A 20,722-nucleotide genomic window follows, 5' to 3' on the forward strand; every position below is an offset into this window, starting at 1 on the left:
TCTCTCTCTCTCTCTCTCAAACTCAGAAACAGAAATCACGAGTATCTTTCGTTATCTCGATACATATTTGCGGTTTCACCTAAAAATATTCTGTGTGTGTGTGTGTGTGTGTGTGTGTGTGTGTGTGTGTGTGTGTGTGTGTGTGTGTGTGTGTGTGTGAACAAAATAACTCACACAGTTTTTGGTCGATTTTAGCCAAACTTGGTGACAATATTCGAGGCCAGCCAAGGGTTTAACTAATTGCTGATGTGACCAATATGCCAAACTAAAGCCATGTACCAAAGTTAATTATCCAACTTAGATCAAATTTGGTGAAAGAGCTGAAGGTTTGAGAAGAACAATGGGTTCAGTTGTGAGGTTAATTAATAGAATTCAGCGTCACAGGACAGTTTGTGTGGGGAGGGTTATGAACAAATTACCTAAAACATTCATGAACCGATTTAGCCCAAACTTGCTGGAAACGTTGAACGTAAGCCATAAGACTGACTTTTTTTTTTTTTTTTTTTTTTTTTTTTGAGGGGACCCAGACAAGGAGTAAGTGCAAAGGGAGAGGACAAATGTCACTGTCATATAGCATGGTAAGTTTAAACAGTCTTGATCCGATTTGGACCAAACGTTGTGGAAAGGCTTATGGTAAGAGAAGTACGAAGGGAATCTATATTCAAAATATTAATGCAATGACCAAGGTCACAGGACAAGATCAATTTTGACCTTTGTCTATCTGTATGAACATAATAACTAAAACAGGTTTAATCTCATATAAATCAAACTTGGTGGAAGGGTTGAGGGTCACTGACGGTGTTGCCATATTGTTTTTTAAAATCGAAAATTAGGTCAAATGTGGATGTAACATGTCAGGGTTAGTTTTTTTTTTCCGACTTAGAAAAGACGAAGACAAAATAAAGAAGGGTTCATGGTAAAGTAAGGATAACGAGATTTGGTTTAGAGAACAATATGTGGAAGATGAAGGTAAGAAGGAAAGTTCAAAGTTACACCCTGTTATGCAGACAATTTTGCTCCCAATTTGGAGTAACTAAGTGGAAGAACTGAAAGTAATCCAACGATGGAAGCATCCGATTTTGAGAACGTAGGTCAAAGGACAAAGTCATGGGGCAAGGCCAACATGAACAGTTTTGATCCGATTTGAACCAAAACTAGTTGAAGGGTTAAGGGTTGGGCAAGAATGAAGTAATTCGATTTTGAGAACAATCGATGAAAAGTCAGGGAGGGTCACAGGGCAAATGTCAAATATTTTGCTCTTACACCGATTGTTGGAAGCAGATAATATATTCTTTGAGTGTTCCTTGTTGATTAACCTTGTTGTCTTACTCATCGACTTCCAAATAATTACTCTCCTTATTCCGACTCGTTCTTTTGCACTCCTCATCACTACTTGTCAGTCATATCATCTGTTCATCCTCTTGTTCCTCGTCCCATTCTATTATTACGTATTTACCGTACCCCACATACGATCCAGCTATCAGCTCTTACTTTTTCTCTATCTATTAATAACTGTTATGTTCTCTTCAGCTGTTTTTCTGTTGATTTTTCTTTTTCATTTTCAACTTTCATTTGTATTCAGTTTGACCCGCCTCCCTGCCCACCTACTCTCAATTTTGCAGTATATGTCTTTTTCACCAAGTGTCCTGTATTGTTTATTATTTTTAATTTCTTCTTTTTCCCTCTTCCTGCATCACCTAATCCTGTTTCAGTTTTATTTGTTTTGTCGCACCTCACCCACCTGCCGCCAGTCAGTCAGTCAGTCAGTCAGTCAGTCAGTCTGTCAGTCTGTCAGTCTGTCTGTCAGTCTGTCTGTCAGTCTGTCTGTCAGTCTGTCTGTCAGTCTGTCTGTCAGTCTGTCTGTCTGTCTCGTCTCAACCTCTGGCAATATTTATTCTCTAATTTTCGTCCTCATTCTTACTTTCTCTCGTATGTCCTTAAGTTTTATTCTCATCCGGCATTCATATTATCAATAACTTAATCTTTATCCCCTTTTTCGTGTTTTTCCCAACTGCGTCTATTTTTTTCTTTCTGTTATCATTCCGCTCTCCTTTCCACCTTTCTTTATTTCATATTTTAGTCGACCTTTTGTATACCCGATTCCCTTCCATTTGCACTCTTTCTCTTCTCAACTTAAATCTCTGCTGTTCTTTTATTGTCTGTCCTCTTCATCCTTTTCTTCCTCATCTCCCTTCTCTGACACTTTATTCAGATTTCTTCATATCTATTTCCACCCTGTTTTAGTTCCGCAGTTTATCGTTCTCCTGCATTTATATATTTCCTGTCCTTAATCCTCTTCCTCTCCCTCCTCCTTCTCTTCTTCTTCTTCTTCTTCATCTTCTTCTTCTCCTCCCCTTCCTTCTCCTCCCCTTCCTTCTCCTCCCCTTCCTTCTCCTCCTCGTCCCTCTTCTCCTCCTCTTTCATCACGCTCCTTTTCATTTCCACTTTCTCATTACAATTTATGGTTTTAATATTCTTCCCTTCTTGTGTCTTGTTTCTCGCTCCTTTATCTTCTCTTTCCCCTCCTCGCATGCCTCCAATTCTTCTCTTACCAATTTACCTCATTCTTTTCCTCTATTATTATTAGCATTTTTTTTCTATATTTTTCTGTTTCTGTTATTTTGTTTTCCTTCATTCATTAGTGCTGTTTTCCTCTTGATAATATCCTCTCTCGTTGTGTTTGCAGTATTCCTTTCTCATAATCTGTCCTCCTCTTGTTATTTTCTTTTCCTTTCCTCCTCCAGTCACTCCTCTCCTCTTCTCATTTCCTTCTCTCCCGATCATCTCCGACCCTCTGCCACCTCTTCCTTCTTTCTCCCTTTCTCTGTTAAATTCCCTTCCTTCTTTCCTCCTCATATTCTCTCGCTCTCTACTCGTCCTTTCCCTTATCACTCCTCCACTCCCTCATTGTTCCTTTTTTTTCTTTCCCTCACTTCTCCTCCTCTGAACACTCTTTGTTTTTCTCTTTCCCTCTCTCTAATCCCTTCTTCTTCCTCCTTGTCCTACTTTCCTCTCCGTCTTCCCTCCTCGTCTCATCTTTTTCGAGCTCACAGTGAATCCAGGAAAAACCGACAATCATATCTCACAACAATATTCAAGATGCATGACAGTCTCTCAGATGTATATCATTCTCTCTCTCTCTCTCTCTGAACTTCGAGTAATATTTGTTCTCTAATTTTTCCCTCTCTTTACTTTCTCTCGTATGTCCTTAAGTATTACTTTCATCCGGGACTCATATTATGAATCACTTAATATTTATCCCCTTTTTCGTGCCCTTCCCAACTGCGTCTATTATTATTTTTCTTTTTTCGCTCTCCTTTCCACCTTTTCTTATTACATATATAGTTGATTTTTTCTATATCTGATTTCTTCCATTTGCACTCTTTCTCCTCCCAGCTTAAGTCTCTGTTGTTCTTTAATTGTCTGCTCTCTTCATCCTTTTCTTCCTCGTCTCCTCTTACACTTAATTCAGTTCTCTTCATCTCCTCTGACCCCATATTAATACCACAGCTTATGGTTCTCTTGCTTTTGCTTATTTCCTGTTCCTTCTCCTCTTCCTCTTCCTCCTCCTTCTCTTCCTCTTCTTCTTCCCCTCCTCCTCCCTCCTCCTCCTCCTCTTTCATCATTCTCCCATTCATTTAAACTATTTCACCACAATTTATGGTTTTATTGTTCCTCCCTTTGTGTCTTCTTTCTCTCTCCTTTATCTCCTCTTTCCCTTCGCATTTGACCAATTCTTCTCTTACTAATTTACCTCCTTTTTCTTTTGTTCTATTATTTTTGCCTATTTTTTTGCATTCTTTTCTCCTTCATTCATTAGTGCCATTTTGTTTATATAATTTTCTATTTCTTTTTGTCTGCACTAATCCTTTCCCATATCCTGCCCTCCTCTTGTTTGTCTCTTTTCCTTTTCCCTCTCCACTCACTCTTCTCTGCTATTCTCATTTCTCCTCTCTCCTGATCATTTCCGACCCTGAACCTTCTCTTTCTTCCCCCTCTCCCTTTCTCTGCTACATTCTCTTCCGTCTTTCCTCCTCGTCTTCTCTCGCTCTCTCCTCGTCCTTTTCCTTACCGCTCCTCCACTCGCTCAGTGTTTCTTCTGTTCTTTCCCTTTATTCTCCTCCTTTCACCACTCTTTCTTTTCCTCTCTCCCTCTCTCTAGTCCCTTCTTCTTCCTCCTTCTCCTCCTTTCCTCTCCGTCTTTCCTCCTCGTCTCATCTTTTTCGAGCTCCCAGTGGATCCAGGAAAAACCGACAATCGTATCTCACAACAATATCCAGGATGCATCACAGTCTCTCAGATATATCAGCTCTCTCTCTCTCTCTCTCTCTCTCTCTCTCTCTAAAATTAAGTTCTTGGTTCATTACTCCTGTTCTTGTTTCCTCCTTCAGTCACTTCCACTTTTTCTTCTTGATTATCCCTCTCATTTTCTTGTCGCTTCTTCTCTGTCTCACTTACACATGATTCCTTAACTTGTCAGGATCGATCAAGGCTATTATTCTGTTCCAGTAAACACCAAACTATTTCATTTTACCGAAAGTGAGTCATAAAAGCTTGAAGGGTTTGATATTTTAATTTTTAAGTCCTTCATGGTCGGGCCAACTCTAGTATTCTAAGCCATCTGACTCCAGATGATCCTGATGATTTTCTTCACCTGAGTCAGCCAAAGGAACTTAATGGATTAATATATTCCATCGTTCTTTTGGACTCCTCTCCTTTGCACCTTTCCTTCTTTCCACCTGCTTTCATTCCTATTTTAACTCGCCCACCGAGAAAATGTACTTCGCTCATTTTATCCTATGACGATGTAAATGAGGCAAATACCTTAACAGTTGTCACATTTTACACGTATATCACTCCTGCTACCTTCAGAAAGCTTTATTTAGACTAAGAGGGACTTTTCGAATGGAAGTGCTAGATGCAGCTTCCATCAACGCTTTGAGGGATCTTTCGTGTGATATATAAAAGTTACATGAGATAAAAAAGAATAATTACACTATATAATTGTTATTATATAAATACTTTATATTGCCTGATTCAGCAACTTTACTTCTATACTATTTTTACTCTAACTTGGCCCAGATTTTCGTCCTTCAGCAGTTTATTCAGGTAGCTTTGTGGCAGAAATAGGCATGCAACCTCTCTAAAACCTTTCCATAGCACAATATAGTATCAGTCAACTCAGAATTCATGATGGTGAGCCGGGAATTATAGGTCTATTAGTCTGATGGTCACTTAGATAAATGCACGAGGAAGTGTTTCCTCCAAGTTGAATAAAATCGTTTGCAGTATCAACTATAATATATAGAATATAGTAACTTACTAAAGGGGTTAAAAGCGAGTATTGTCATCTCTGTCAGCACAAGAACTTCTAAACTGATTGGAAATGTCTGGCTGCAGGAAAAAATACTATATCAAGATATCATCGTACTGAAAGGGTTATGCCATTCTTGATGTCATCAAACAATTCTCTTAACCTTAGGAGAGAGCTATCACAGTGAAGATGTTACTCTTTACCTCTTTCCGTGGACGCATCGCTATAACTAATTCTGATTTGAATTAACTTTTAAAGCAAGAGCAAGTATGGTCACTTTCATCTCTTCTGTCCTTTTTGCCGTTTTTCGTAAGTATAGGCGATCTTGCAGCGCTTTTTCCTCTGCAATTTATTTTGCACTATAGTCCTTGATACGTCTTCATTACTTCCGCCAGTCAAGTTGGACGGAAATTAAGTATTTGCCAGTGTCTGGTCTGTTTGTGTACAAGATATCTGAAACAATTGTTACTGAATTTCAGTGAAATCTGGTGGATTGGTGGGTACTGGGTCAAGAAGTGGTTAGTGGGAAGAGTTGATTAGATTTTGAGATGGATCCGGCGGGGGGGGGCCCAATTTTTTTTTTTTTTTTTTTTTTTTTGGCGTAGGGGAAGGTATGTGATCTCAGAAACTGTGTAACAAGGCAGAATAAGACCGATGAATTAACTATGTGAGACAGTGAAAGTTCGTTTGCTGGAAAGAGAAATTACAATAGTAAACAAATAATCTTATTGGCGTTGGCTGAGGTATGGGCCTTCTGAGTGCTCTCTGGTATGGTATTCCTAAATTTTTACCGTCAACAAGAAGGAAGAGGATAATGTCACTCTGGGCTGCTGTAACTCATTCGCAGTGGGATCCAATCGTCCATAATTACCTGGAAAGGTATATCTGAGTTGTTCCTACCATGAAATAATTAATGCCTTTAATCCAGTACAGTATTCTGTACCGCATTCTTGCTAACTGCACATAATTTTACTTGACTTAAAGGAAAAATATTACTATGTAGTAGTTAATGGAGGGTATATCTAATCTCTCCAATTCCTAAAGTTCCCATTAAGACGAATGAAATCTATTGTTACCAAGAATAATATGAACAATTACGTCATAGTGAAGGAATTAACCGGTAATATGCATAATATTCCCCTTCTCCCTAAGGAAGAATTGGCACAAAGATCTACTGACATAGGGATAATACAATCCTACACACACACACACACACACACACACACACACGCACAGTCACAACTCATCTCTGACCTCGCTGTAATGTCGCCCCTCAAACCACAGCACTTTCTCGTACCATTTGGTTTCTCATCCGTAATGGGATATTTGGGATGCGTGACCGCCTCAGAAGATTACTGGGGGGTCGGCCCCTTCCCCCACAAAAATAATAATAGAATTAGGGGACTGTGAGTACAGAGATTTCAAAGAAATGATCATGCATATCCCAAAACTGAGTAGGCAGTTTCCAAGTTTTTCTCTGAATACACAAGAGGAAATGGCATGTCTACTTTATATTTTATGTGATATTGCTGATTCATAAAATGGAAAGAAGAGTAGTGCTAATACTGTTACATAAAAGGCGGGGGGGGGGGGTTGGAGAGTGCAACACCCGCGCTGACACCTGCGCTCATCACCATATCCTCACAGATTACTTTCACTGTCGAAGTACTGCACTTTTCCTTTATTTGGCATCTTTTTTTATATATTGCTTTTTTTTTTTTTTTTTTTTGCTGACTTTATCTTATGATCTTGAGCTTTGACTTTTCCCTCTGGCCTTGAACTTAAATTGTTTCCAGAATCGAACAACTTGATCCATGGCTTATCCAGCACTCATATTTGTAAATATTTCGACCTCGTCGTAACGTTAAGATTTTGTCCTAAGGCTTTAGAATGGCATGAAATCTGCCGAAAATTTCTCAGAGCAAGTCATAAGTCCTTAGGACTCGCCTTACCTTGAACCACAGGTAAAGACACCGTCTGAGGTGCTTTATCACTTAGCTAAGGACAAGGCTTAAGAGATCCGAAGGGAATACTCAGACGCCGACCCACAATATCAACAAATTCTTCAGTATCAAACAAGGAGTTTTCGTGAGAGAAAAATGTTCTGAATGAATTCAGTGATGTAGAACTGGTCAGGAGATATCGCTGGACCATGTAGGCATGCTTAATGCGATTGATTTGGTTCGAGTGACGTTAAAGATCCACTGCAAGGAAGATGCAGCTTCGTAATGGTGACTACTTGGACCAACACCACATATAAACAGTGTCATCACAGAGATCTTTTCTGCTTTTTCATAAAGTGATGTAACTAAACAGTTAATTTAATACCCTTTCATTCCACCAAAATCTCAGGAATAAAAATGAATTTTATACCAACGTAAAAATTTTTAACACTTTCCCTTTAAGGCGGAAGCACCACTCGTGAGAGAGAGAGAGAGAGAGAGAGAGAGAGAGAGAGAGAGAGAGAGAGAGAGAGAGAGGAAGAAAAATGAGGACTGAGGTGAGGCGTAGCAAGGAGGAGGGGATGGATGGAGGGAGGGATGGAAGGAGATTAAAGGAGAGGAGATGCGACATGAAAACAGGTTGTCGTGTAGTCATTCTTTAATGGTAAATAATACTTTACATAACTGAAGCGTACCAGTGATATGCTCATCGAGAAATCATAAAAAGCAATATCATTATAATTTAAGGACTTTCTGCTACGCAGTTTTCTGCATTTTCTTGTTTTTGTAAAAGTTCAGAATTTTTACGGATATTAACTACTACATATGGCACACCGCTAACTCAATAACCTATGATTTCGACCTAAAGCTCAAACTTTTGACGATGAATTAGTGCTTACTTCTGATATTTGTTATTTCATCCTTGGACAAAATTTTATGAACGATTAAAATAAGCCTGGCCTCTGGTGCTGATGAGGTATATGCAGATATGATAAAATGTAGAGGAGAGACTGGAATAAAAGGTCTGTTGGAAGGTACGCCAAAAAACCTGGATAAGTGGAATTTTACCAATGGCTTGGAAGAGACTGTATTTTTTTTTTTTTTAAATAACAGAACGGAGGAAGGAAAAACAAATGGGAAAAAAAAAAATCCATACACCAGATCACTGGTGTCCTCTGCATGTGCGATGTTGTGCAAAAGTAAAGGTGGATCGGGTGAGTGAAGAATGATCTAGGTATATATTTACTGCGTGTTCGAGAGAAGGTATGTTGAAAATATTACCAAAGGAGAAAGCAGTATATATCTGCAGTAGGAAAGATGATGAAAATGCATGTGAAATGGGCAGAACAATATTTATAGCTTTTATGATTCAGGAAAAAGCTTATGACTGAGTTAATAGACAGGAATAATAATAATAAAAATACTAACACTAATACTAATACTAATAACGATAACTAGAATTCCGAAATGGCTGAATAAATATTCAAAGAACTCCACATTTCAGATGAAAATAACTTTGTTATCATTGTTGACGTATTAACTTTTGATATGACTAAAAATGTTTACAGATATTGACTTATGACCTTGAGATCAAGGTCAAGGTCTTTCATACCATGCAAATTATATTCACTCATGACCCACTACATTTCCAGAGTTTGGTGAAAATCGGCCAAATGTTTTCCAATTTAGCACTTTCAGGCATGAGGCGGCAATTCTGAATTTCCTCAGTATCTCAAAAAATGTTTGTTACCTTTCAGTATCAGTACCCAGATGCACTAGTACGGTATATGTTGATGACGACATACGTGAACATTTCTAATGCAATCGATTCAGTAATTTCTCTGTGCAGGAGAACAAAAATTGAAAAAAAAATAACATACATAGCGCTAGTGTTGCGCAAGTGCCAGGAAAAAAACAAACAAACGCCAAAAGAAGCCAAAAATCAACATACATCACTCCTGAAAGTTTCAAGTTTCTATCTCGAATGGTCTTGGAGTGTAAGCCTTTCAAATCTTCCCCCTCCCCCTCCCTAAATGAACAGAAATAATATCTACAATATCATTAGGAGCTCCACAGAATATGCAGTTCTTAATAATAATGATAATAACAATAATATAAAAAATAGTACGTAGAATACCAGTAAGAACTCCACAGAATGTGGAGCTCTTAATAACTTAAATTTTAAAACTGCTGAAACAATATTCAAAGAACTCCATATTCCACATAAAAATACTTTTGCTATCATTGTAGATCTAATATCAAGTAAGTGTTTGGTATGGCTCAAAATTTGTTACGGATTTTGACCTGTGACTTTGAGATCAAGGTCATGGTCTTCATACTATGCATGTCATGTTCATTTAAGACCCACTAAATTTCCACCGAGCTTGGTCAAAATCAGCCAAATACTTTCTGCTTTAGCACTTCTAGGCATGAGGCAGCAATTTTTAAATTCCTCAATATCTCAAAAAGTATTTGTTGGATCTCAATATTAAAACACAGATGCACTTGTATATGTTGATTTCTACACACTGGAACATTTGCAAAGCAATCGATTCATTGGTTTTTGCTGAGCAGGAGGGGAAAAAAATAGAAAATAACAAAGAGAGTACTAGTATGGTGTTTGATTTTGGAAAGAAAAAATTTATACCAATAGAAGCCTGGAAGAAAGACACATCACTCGTGAAAATTTCAAGTCTCTATCTCGAACGGTTTTGGAATGCCAGCCTTCTAGATCTCCCCTCACCTAAAAAAATAGAATTATGAAGCTGCTGAAGCAGTATTCAAAGAACTCCACATTCCAGATGAAAATATTTTTATCACTGTAGAATCAATATCAAGGGACTTTAGCCCCTAGCTGCAGGGGATTCCTGACCGTCGCCCATTCTTAACGGGGAATTACCGAGATTTTGACAAAAATACTCTTACTTCAAACCCTAATATCTGCCAAACTATACTAGCTAGAGAAGCAAGTGAAAGCTCATAGGACTCATCACCTCTTCCTCGTTCCAATGAAGGTATCCCGAGGTCTCTAGGTGGTCTCTTCGATGAGTAAGGATGAGCTGAAGATGAGTAGTTTTTCACATTTGGCAGGGAGGATCCGACATCGCGCCACTGGCCGTGGCCTTGGCCTTGGTTAGCGTTGGCAGCACTGACCGGAATGATGATTGTAACACTGCCCGTGCATCCTTGGATAGAATGTGGTAAATTCCACTCGTTTTCTGACGTCTCAATACTCACTATCATGAGGATGAGTCATCACCCTGTCCACATGGCTCCCTAAAGGGTTTTCCGCCCTTTTCATATTGCCACTATGCCCCGTAGGTGTGTGGGAAAGGAAATATCTCTTCGCTTTTCTGTACACACACACTTCTTGCGTCAGTTATAATAATTTCCCTTTACAACAACACTTATAATTGCACCTGACATCACGATTAGGGGTAATTGCACTTTGACTAATAGATGTTGTGGTTGCTTCACGCATTATCATTGATTATGAGGTGATTATTTGTACTATAATTCAGAGTGATTTGTACTAATCAGGGGCACCGTGAAAATCTTATAAAAGTTATACACGACTTACATCATTTGAACTTCACATCACACATACACTGATGATGATATTCAGCACAATTTCCCTGAGCATCGAGTTAAATAATTTAGTTGTAGCCAACTAGGTAATTTTCTTTCTGGCCCGGTCACAAGTGGTTTTCTTTCAGGTAACAGGTAGGATACACTGAAGTTAAAATTCAGCACAATTTTCCTGAATATCGAATGAAATAATTTTCTTATAGCCAACCAGGTATTTCCTTTCTGGCCCACTCACAAGTGGTTTTCTTTCAGGTAACAGGTCTTTGTATGCAGCATGTGTTACGAGTGTAATGCTGTATGGTTCAGAGACCTGGGCAGTAATGGATGAGGATATTCACAGGATCAAATGTACAAAAATGACAATGATCAGATGGATGTGTGGTGCGTTCTTGAATGCGAGGCCTGGGGGTGCAAGGGTTACGCCTTAAGTATTTAGAGGAAGGATGGAGTTGGAGTGTATTGGTATTGTTATGAAGAAATGTAGGGTGAGATGGTCCGGGGATGTTGAGAGGATATCGGATGACAATTGGTTTTTCACTGAATTCAAATGGCATGGCTTTAATCATGCCATGGAGTAGTGGTCATGGTGCCTGACTTCTATCCCTGGGTTCGTTTCCAGGCTAGTGCATCAAACTTTTTCAACGTATGTAAGCACATATTACCTTATATGTGTTTCTCCAACAAACGATAATAGTAAGCTTCTTTTACTGACGGGGATTGATTAAAACTGTTGTGTCACTTGACGAATTGCGTGTGGCTAAGCTAAAATCCTGATAACACTGAACGATGTGTTATCATATGGGTTTGGCTTGAAAAATATCCTCTCATAATGGATTACCTGATTCTTCATAGAATTCACGTAGGGTGACTTTTCTCATGCAGTGGTGTAGTCATAAAAGTGCATGGCTGCTGTCTAGAGGTCCCGAGTTTGGTTCCAGGCTACAATATATATCATCATCATCAGCCGTTTGAGTGTCCACTGCAGACCGGCCTAACTTGACCAAAGTGGGGACGATACAGCCTGTCTCTCTACCAAGTGGCTTAGACTGTCTGGTGGAGATTGTATGTAGGTTGAGAAGTGCCTGTAAGTGTAACTGCAGTGTTGGAGTGGCTTTGGATGTGCGTGTAGTCTGTGAACCAAGTGTAATCGGCCCGCACAAGCCGACTGGGTGCAAGCATACTTCATAGTATGCGACACTGTTTCAACCACAACACCCCTTATGTCCGCCAAAGCAGTAGTGGTCGGAAGAACGCCCCCAAGACGGGGTGCGAACCCTCGTCCTCCAGTGTACGAAGACGCACACTTTACCAGTGTACCATAGAGGCTCCACAATAGATAAATATATATATATATATATATATATATATATATATATATATATATATATATATATATATATATATATAAAGTATATACAGTATGTGTGTGTGTGTGTGTGTGTGTGTGTGTGTGTGTGTGACCAATACTTTATAATAATGAAAAATAGCCATGATTGTGTGTGTGTGTGTGTGTGTGTGTGTGTGTGTGTGTGTGAGAGAGAGAGAGAGAGAGAGAGAGAGAGAGAGAGAGAGAGAGAGAGAGAGAGAGAGAGAGAGATAATGGGGGGAAGGGATGGAGGTTAAAACTCGAGCTAGGGGAGGAGAGGGGAGGGTAATATATTGTGGTGTAAAGTGGAATATCTCTGATGTATGCAGATAATACTTTGTTGCTTGTTGTTTCCAGACTTTTGTAGTTTTGTTAATTTCTTTGAACATTATTTGCAGTAAGTAAGAGGACAAGTGTGAGGCATCATTTGTTGAGAGAAGTGACTTTAAGTGTGATATGTTGATAATTGGAGGGAAACGACCTGGAGAAGACGTTTAAGTATCTTTAAGAAATAATATCATGACAAAGATATCTGAAAGCAGTACAACCCCCTGCAAAACTGTAAGGGAAGAGAAATAAGTATTTATGGCGTAGAAACTGGTGCGAACCTCTCGGATCCTACCCTCTATAAACTCTGGTCCGGGTGAAAGTCTATTTCTGGAAAAATTTCGTCTGCCTACATAAAAAGCTATGGCATGATCTCCATTTATGGAAGCTTCCCCCGTGGGAGTGGGCATAAGGGGTCCCACTTTCCCCAGTAACATCGCCCGGGTGAACGTCTATTATTATGCAAAATGTTATATTCCTAGGTTATAAACCATGACCGTGCATGAAGTCCAGAACTTCCGGGAGCTCCCCCAGAGGAAGGTGGCATCTGGATGGTCTTACCGTGTCTAAAACGTTGCCCTGGTCGAGATTTCATGCCATTTGGTAGAGAGAGAGAGAGAGAGAGAGAGAGAGAGAGAGAGATAATATATAGATAGATAGACAGACAGACAGATAGATAGATAGATCGATCGATCGATAGATAGATAGATGGCATTGTCCCGTTTGGAAGTCACCTCCTTACCCGTTGGGGCTGAGCATGGGTTTCAGCTTTGCATAATCTTTGCAAGGGTGAACGTATACTAGTATCCAAAATTTCGTGTTCGTTGATTAAAAACCACGACCGTGCATAAAGGTTTTGACCACCATCCCGCCTCCCAGTGGGTGTGGGCCTTTGAGGGTCTCACCCTGCCTAAAATGTGGCCTCAACAAAGATCTCTAGAATGCAAACTTTCATATTGTTGGGGAAAAATATCTAGGGCATTGTACTTTCTGGGGGCCACCCTCCCGGCGCCCATAGGGAGTGGTAATTGGGGGTTCCACCCTTCCCAAAACGCTGCTTGGGTGAACATAATTATATCAATATGCAAACTTTCACGTTCTTCCGTTAAAATCTTTGACCGTGCATAACGACTTTGGCCTCGGAACTCCCACTGTGCTCCTAACCTGAAGCAAGTGATGCTCTTCCATTGTTAAAAATTCGTATTCCTGCATTAAAAAAAAAAAAAAAAAAATGGCTGTGCCTAACAATTTTGAGTGGAACATCCAGGGATCGCCGCCTTCACGGGGGGCAGCCCTTGTGGGTCCTATCGTGTTTTAACTCGCCCAGGGAGTGTCTACCATTTTGCAGACGCTGCTTTTTTAAGGCCTGGACCTCATTCATCAATAAAGTACAGGAACTCAGCTCGTTAATTAGTGAGGAAGAGAGGGAAGGAGTGACAGTTTGGGACATGCACTGTATTTGGCCGCCCCTGTTGGTGCGACAAAAATGTATTAACTAAAATAAAACTAATGGATTACAGTGGACCTCCACACTATGATGTCGGGATCCAATTAAAACTTTGCCGCAAAGTAAAGCATGCATCATAGTTTACTGGCTGGGTGGCGTGGTTCTCTTCGTGATACCCAATAACTTTATATCATTAATTCAGAAGCGTCTCTTACATATAAGTAATTTGGCCACCAGTTGTATACTGAATGCTAGAAAACATAAAACAGTGGATAGTAACAAAAGACTTCAGAGGGGCGATCACGTTCTAGACAATGGTGGTATTTATGTAGTGTCAGTTAATGAGACTCGTGTGATTAGTAGGAGAAAGGGGATGAGTCCCCTCCCCTCCCCCCCAAAAAAAAAAAAGATGGAGAGATATAAGGAAGAGAGGTGTGTTGTCTCTCCTTGCCCGCACTCGCTTTACAAAAAAAAAAACAAACAAAAAAAAAAAAAAAGTCATTACAGGGTTACATGTTTCGAAAAGATAAATAAATAAACTACCGTGCAATACAAAACAAGAGAAAAAAATTACAGAAGTGGCATCTCAAGAACGATACTAACAATATCATTTGACATATAAACCCAAGTATACACGTCATCCACTATCGTACATCTGCTTCCCCTTTCTCAGAATACCAATAATGCACGCCGTATTGTTTTTGGCTGTCTACTACTGTAATCTGCATATTTCCTTACTTGTGGCGCTTTTAGCTATTCCAGTCATATCTGTTTTCTCAAAATAACCATATCTCTTTACACTCCTTGATCTGCAACTTCTGTGATTCACGTCTTTAGCAGATTCTGACACCGTAAGCCCACTCACACTACAAAACCCAAAGATATTGTGACACTGAAACAGACTAAGAAAATCGTAGGGAGGATTGATTAATTAAGTAGAATTAATATTTGTACACAGATTGATCATATCGATTAGTTATTTTGTCTTGATGAAAGCGCATGGAAATTGCAGAGAAAAGATAACTTAAATATGGCTGATTTCTGTGATGTTTTCCTTCGGAGTATAGACTACAGCAGGGCTATTCAACTGGCGGCCCGCGGGCCAAATCAGGCCCTTCAGTCTTTTTGTCTGGCCTTTTGACCGATCCGGAAGAATGAAAATAAACAAAGAAACAAACATAAAACAAAAAAAATCCCTTCTTCATTTTATTTACCGATATGTATTTAGCGGAAAATTTAAACGAAAATATTATGCTTTCTCGTTTTGTTTTCTGTCTATAAGGCAGAGGGAAAAAATACAGGTAAAAATGTACAGCCTTTTTGTTAATCTGAGTTTCAGAATTTGGCCCTACTTCTCGAGTAGTTGAATAGCTCTGGATTAGAGACAGAACAGATCGTAGTATATCCTTTTTCTCTCTGTTTGTTTGTTTGTTCTCTCTGATAAGAAGAGTATGTTTTAATCCCTGTTTGTTTGCTAGTTATTTATTTTGTTTGTCTGTTAGAAGGATTACTCAAAAACTAAAAGAGATTTGGACCCAATTTGGTGAGTAGATAGCCCATGTCCCAGGGAACAACTAAATATCTTTTGTGGCCGATCCGTATCGTATTACAGATTCTGAATCCAGAAAACACTCTTTGCGAAGCCCTAATAAGTGATGAGAAAACCTAACCCATTATGAAGAGTGGTTTGAAAATTACGTTGCCCTTGTCAGAGAGATGCGCTCCACTGAGTGTCCCTATACAGTAGTTTGTACATCAAAACAAAGTATTCAGTTTTGTTCCTTTCTAAAGGAATCGTATTTTTCTTTCTTACTCATGCCGTTCTTAGGCTGGAGCAAATGGTGAGGAGGAAGGAGTCTCTCTCTCTCTCTCTCTCTCTCTCTCTAGCATGTAGTTGAAGTCTTAATCGTCCTTACCCTTTTCTCATCGTCCTACCGTTTTTCACGTTTCTTACGTTAAAATTTGTTCCACGTCAACGCTTCTTTAACATTGGCATCGCTCTTCAATCTAATATATTATAGCACTAGTCGTATGTGTGTGTGTGTGTGTGTGTGTGTGTGTGTGTGTGTGTGTGTGTGTGTGTGTGTGTGTTTTGGGCAGCCGAAACTACACATTCAAATCGCACCAAAATTAGCACAAAAATCGCAAAAAATTCGCTGATGTGAAAAAACTTGGTCCCATCACGATCGAAACACATTTACTATAATTAATGAGCGATCACATTTTAACCATAAAACAACGCTCCCGACAACCGGCATAGGATCTCCGTAGAATTTTTTGCCAGTAGGTATAACTAAAATATAGCAGCGCGAGAGCCCTCCGCAGGAGCAAGTGCGAGGGGCTCGAAGGGCTCACGAGCACTTGTTCACTCTACAGTATAATTCTTCTTCCAGACCCTCATTTCTCCATTATCGCTTCGCCAAGATTCTTAAATTTCTTGCCATTTCAAGTCTTTCTCAGTTTACCAGCATATATCGCTGGGAATTAATCTTACTTACGAGCACTTAAGGTACGGCCTTGCCGGACACAACGGACGGGGAGATGGCGTCGAGCGATGAGTGGCTATGTGAGCGTCAATGCGATGCCTGTCGAAATAGGAAGCAGTAACCTCGCGTGCGACCGTCAAAAGCTGTCCATCAGTGCAGACATGCCTAGGGATGTTGCTAGGCAGTGCACAACGTTTTGGAACATGCTGCATCGCTTAGCAACGAGCGTGAAGGGTGAGCGGAGAGACAAACCTCCCCGCTCATTGAGTGTGGCCATCCACTTAGAATTTAGTGAGTTTTATCGTGTCGCCTCATGCCATCCCGCTCGTCGCGTCCGGTGTGGCCGTACAATTACGGAAGTCGTCATTCAGAAACCGTACAAAATCTGCCCCAGTCTGCCAAGACCTCGTTCACGGCTTGCAAGCACTATAGCGTTATTTGCATACGATAATGATGAAATATTCCCTGCTTCACCATATATCGCCAGTTTCTCTTCAGTTTCTATTACTTTATTTCTTGTATGAGTGTAACCCATTAACCAATATTTGTCGTTTTGTTTGTCTGTCACTTTATGTCTGCATCTCTCTCTCTCTCTCTCTCTCTCTCTCTCTCAGTCCATCTATTTATATATCTATTCATCTATTAATTTGTCTGTTTATATATCTATCAATTTAATTATCTATATGTCTGTCTGCCTATTTATCTTCATATTCAGCAAACAATGGAATTTCACACACTCTACCTTAATCAAACTTTAATACTGAATCACTAACTCAAAGATTCGGCTAGCCTTCCCTATGCATCACAGGGAGAACCATAAAATTCCTTTAGTACCTTCAACACCTTCATTAGCACACCATTCATCAGCCATGCCCTCAATGTACTCTCCGGCCGTACGTACTCAAATGTTTTTGTGTGAACCATAAATACTATCAATAACTCGGTCTTCCTCAAATACTGTTCAGCTACTGGTCACACTGCAGATAACTGATCCACATGTGCTTTAGTTTATTCGTTTTGACTAGGTGGAGATTTTCGTCCTTCTGATCATTTTCCATAGCCAAATGAAACGGGGGGTGGAAGACAACACCTTGGCTCAAGATTCTTTTCATAGAACTCTTTCATGACTAACACCATGACCTATCTACTTACAGCTCAACATTCTAGATAGAATGATGATAAATTTCCGCTTAAGTAAACAAAATATGTATACCACAAACATCATCATCCGTATCATATCCCGAAAACTATAATGAGCAAGGAAGCAACCAAGTACTGTAGATGAAAATGGAGGTCAACCGCACGACACCTGATCAGCAAAGGGGGACACCTCTATTTATTCATCGCCGAAACCTTTGAAGTTCTTTCCTCCGGCCTATTGGCAAAGTAGTCCATAATGAAGCTTTTCAGTAAATTATGTCACTCTCGCAACACTTGTGGGGTAGAATAGTTCAGTCGATTAACTAGTTTATAGATGGAGCAACTTTTGCCACTAGAAAGTCCTTAAACTTGGTTCGTCTCTCTCTCTCTCTCTCTCTCTCTCTTTCTCTGACATTACTAAATTTAATGCCTTTGCATATTTCAGGACACTTTTTCTCACATACTAGTAGTCGCTTGTTATATTAGACTATCCTCTTGAGCTTCCATTCTCTTCTTACGTCCAGTTTTGCACATGCATAATCTTTCATTGCCTAATCATATCTGTTCTCTCTGTGTGTCTCTGGCTTGATCATCGTCAGTCTCTCCCACAACATTTAATTATGACCTCTGTTATTTCATATGTACTGTGTCCAGATTATCGGAGTGAATTTTATATATACTGTGTATATATATATATATATATATATATATATATATATATATATATATATATATATATATATATATATATATATATATATATATGGCATTCACCATCCACTCACTCGATGTAGTGCTGCTTTCGGGTGACTATCCTTTCCTCACTTCCGTCTTTCCTTCGTTTCTTCCTCTTCTGTTGTTCTTCCCTACATTTTTCCTCTTCCTTCGGTCTACAGGTGACTCTACGCTGAGTGACAAGCCAAATGGTTTCCTGTACACCAGGAAAGCATTTGCTATGCTGGATAGTAACCATATGACCAACTTATGGCCCCTGGTGGTTTAGTGGGTAATTTAGGCGCTCAAATATATCGGATTGAGCCTGTGCAGGTTTATATCAATGGGGAGTTTGAGGTTTACTGCTCACGTAATGCCACTCAGGGATGAGTGGGGCTGGTCACTCAAATGTTGGGACCAACTTGCCTAGCCCCGGTCTCGTACGTTCCTCATGGGGTAACACAGGATTACGTAATGAATGAAATGATAAATTCATCAATCTACCTACCTATCTATCTGTCTATCTATCTATCTATCTGTGTGTGTGTGTGTGTGTGTGTGTGTGTGTGTGTATCAGTCTTTCTATTTGTCAATACATCTGTTTATCTATATTTATCTACTATCTTCGTAATAATATCTACTATCTTCATACACACATACATACATACATACATGCATACGTACATACATATGTATCTAACAACATCCCCTCCGTCGTATCATCCTCTCCTTGTCCACCCACCTTTCTACACTGTTGACCTCACCTCACCGCACCTCACGCTCACGTATCTCCTTTTGTCCGACTCGCGGCGCCAGGGTACACAAGTTTGTGCTTCGAAGTTTTATGGCAGTTGGTTGATAAAGCTTGCTCGACTGAAACGTATCTCAATAGCAGTTTGTCCTCGGGTATTTTGGTAACAAACTTTTGCTATCGCACCAGACATTTACAAGGACTCTCATCGAACCTATAACTAAACTATTATTTTCGAACTCTCGCCCTACATTTTGAATCCATTTGAAATGTCATCTCTGGTAGATCTATAGCAATTCCTGAAATGCCACTGTTCTTTTCAAACGCCATCAACAGTAGTGTTCCTCAGTTGTGTGTCCCTTCACCAACTATTTCGGCTGTAGACGGTGTTCCTTTTATCATGCATATCACTTTATTGCGGGGATAGCTTGGTCCTTATTTAAGCGTCTACCCTGCAAAAAGTCCAACTCCGCATAGCCATTTTCAAGCTTTATAGTTTTTTTTTTTTTTTTTTTTCACGTCCGCTAACTGCATAATTGACAAATAAGTTCAGTAAGTCAAAATGTACCCACTTCTCACGCCAACATATTGAGCCGTCCCTGCTACACAAAAAATAGAAGAGCGCAATATACAGACCACCTTGTTCATTACTAATACAGTAAGGTATTCATCAATCCCCATCCACGTAGGCATTGATTATTTTACCCTTCAGTATGTCAGTTTCTTTGCTAAGCGTCCAACAATACAAAGATTTTTAATATAAAACTCCTACGGTGAGACTTTGGCACCTGTAGATTCTGATTTGTTTTCTTCCATCTGTCGAGGAAATGCAGCTCATTTCTTCCTACATGACACCCAAATTCTTCTACAGATCTTTAACCGACCTCAGTAACTCACAGCTTAGTTTCTTCGATTTCTCATTTTCTTGTGTCTTCTTTGGTCGGTATATCGTGGAATGATCATATTAATTTCATACGGATGGCACAATGGTTAGAATGCCATATCTAGTCAGAATTATGCTTTTCCGTAACTTTTATTTCCAAAAGGTTACTGAAGGTTCTGCTATTATATAATGCCATGAAGGGAAATAAATTGACCATCTACCGAGAAATGTACTTGATACAGTAGTTCCGCCACAGGTTTCTACGACCCGATGGGGGTAATAGAGATGGGTCGATATCGTTACTCAGTTCAGACTGAGGTACCGAGTGGGCTAAAATAACTCCGTGTTTTTCTCAACCATTAAAATAACACTGTGCTTTTCCAATTTTACAGCTATTATATCGTTACAGGACACCTTTTTATCCCTGTCTGGGAGATAAGTGCTAGGTTTGGAATGTCTGTCTACATGCATACTATATTCCTCTTCTTAATACTCTAGAATGACAGAATTGTCTGAATATTGTCTGGAACGACGTGATATCTATCCTAGACTGGAGTAAGACTATTTGGAGATCTGAGCAAAGAAAGAAATATAAAGGCAATTAACACTTTTGATAGCTGCATTCACCTCTGTGGTATTCTACTGAAAAAAGAAAAAAAAAATAGTCCATGGTTAAACAACACCTCTCTGGCTTACAGGCAGTGCCAGTTTATGTAGTGCTATGCTCTGCCCCTCTTCCTCATATTAATGGAAATCCGGCATA

This window comes from Coenobita brevimanus, chromosome 107 (assembly GCF_032717465.1).
Source record: "Coenobita brevimanus isolate Jiangsu-jjx chromosome 107, ASM3271746v2, whole genome shotgun sequence".
Lineage (NCBI taxonomy): Eukaryota > Metazoa > Arthropoda > Malacostraca > Decapoda > Coenobitidae > Coenobita > Coenobita brevimanus.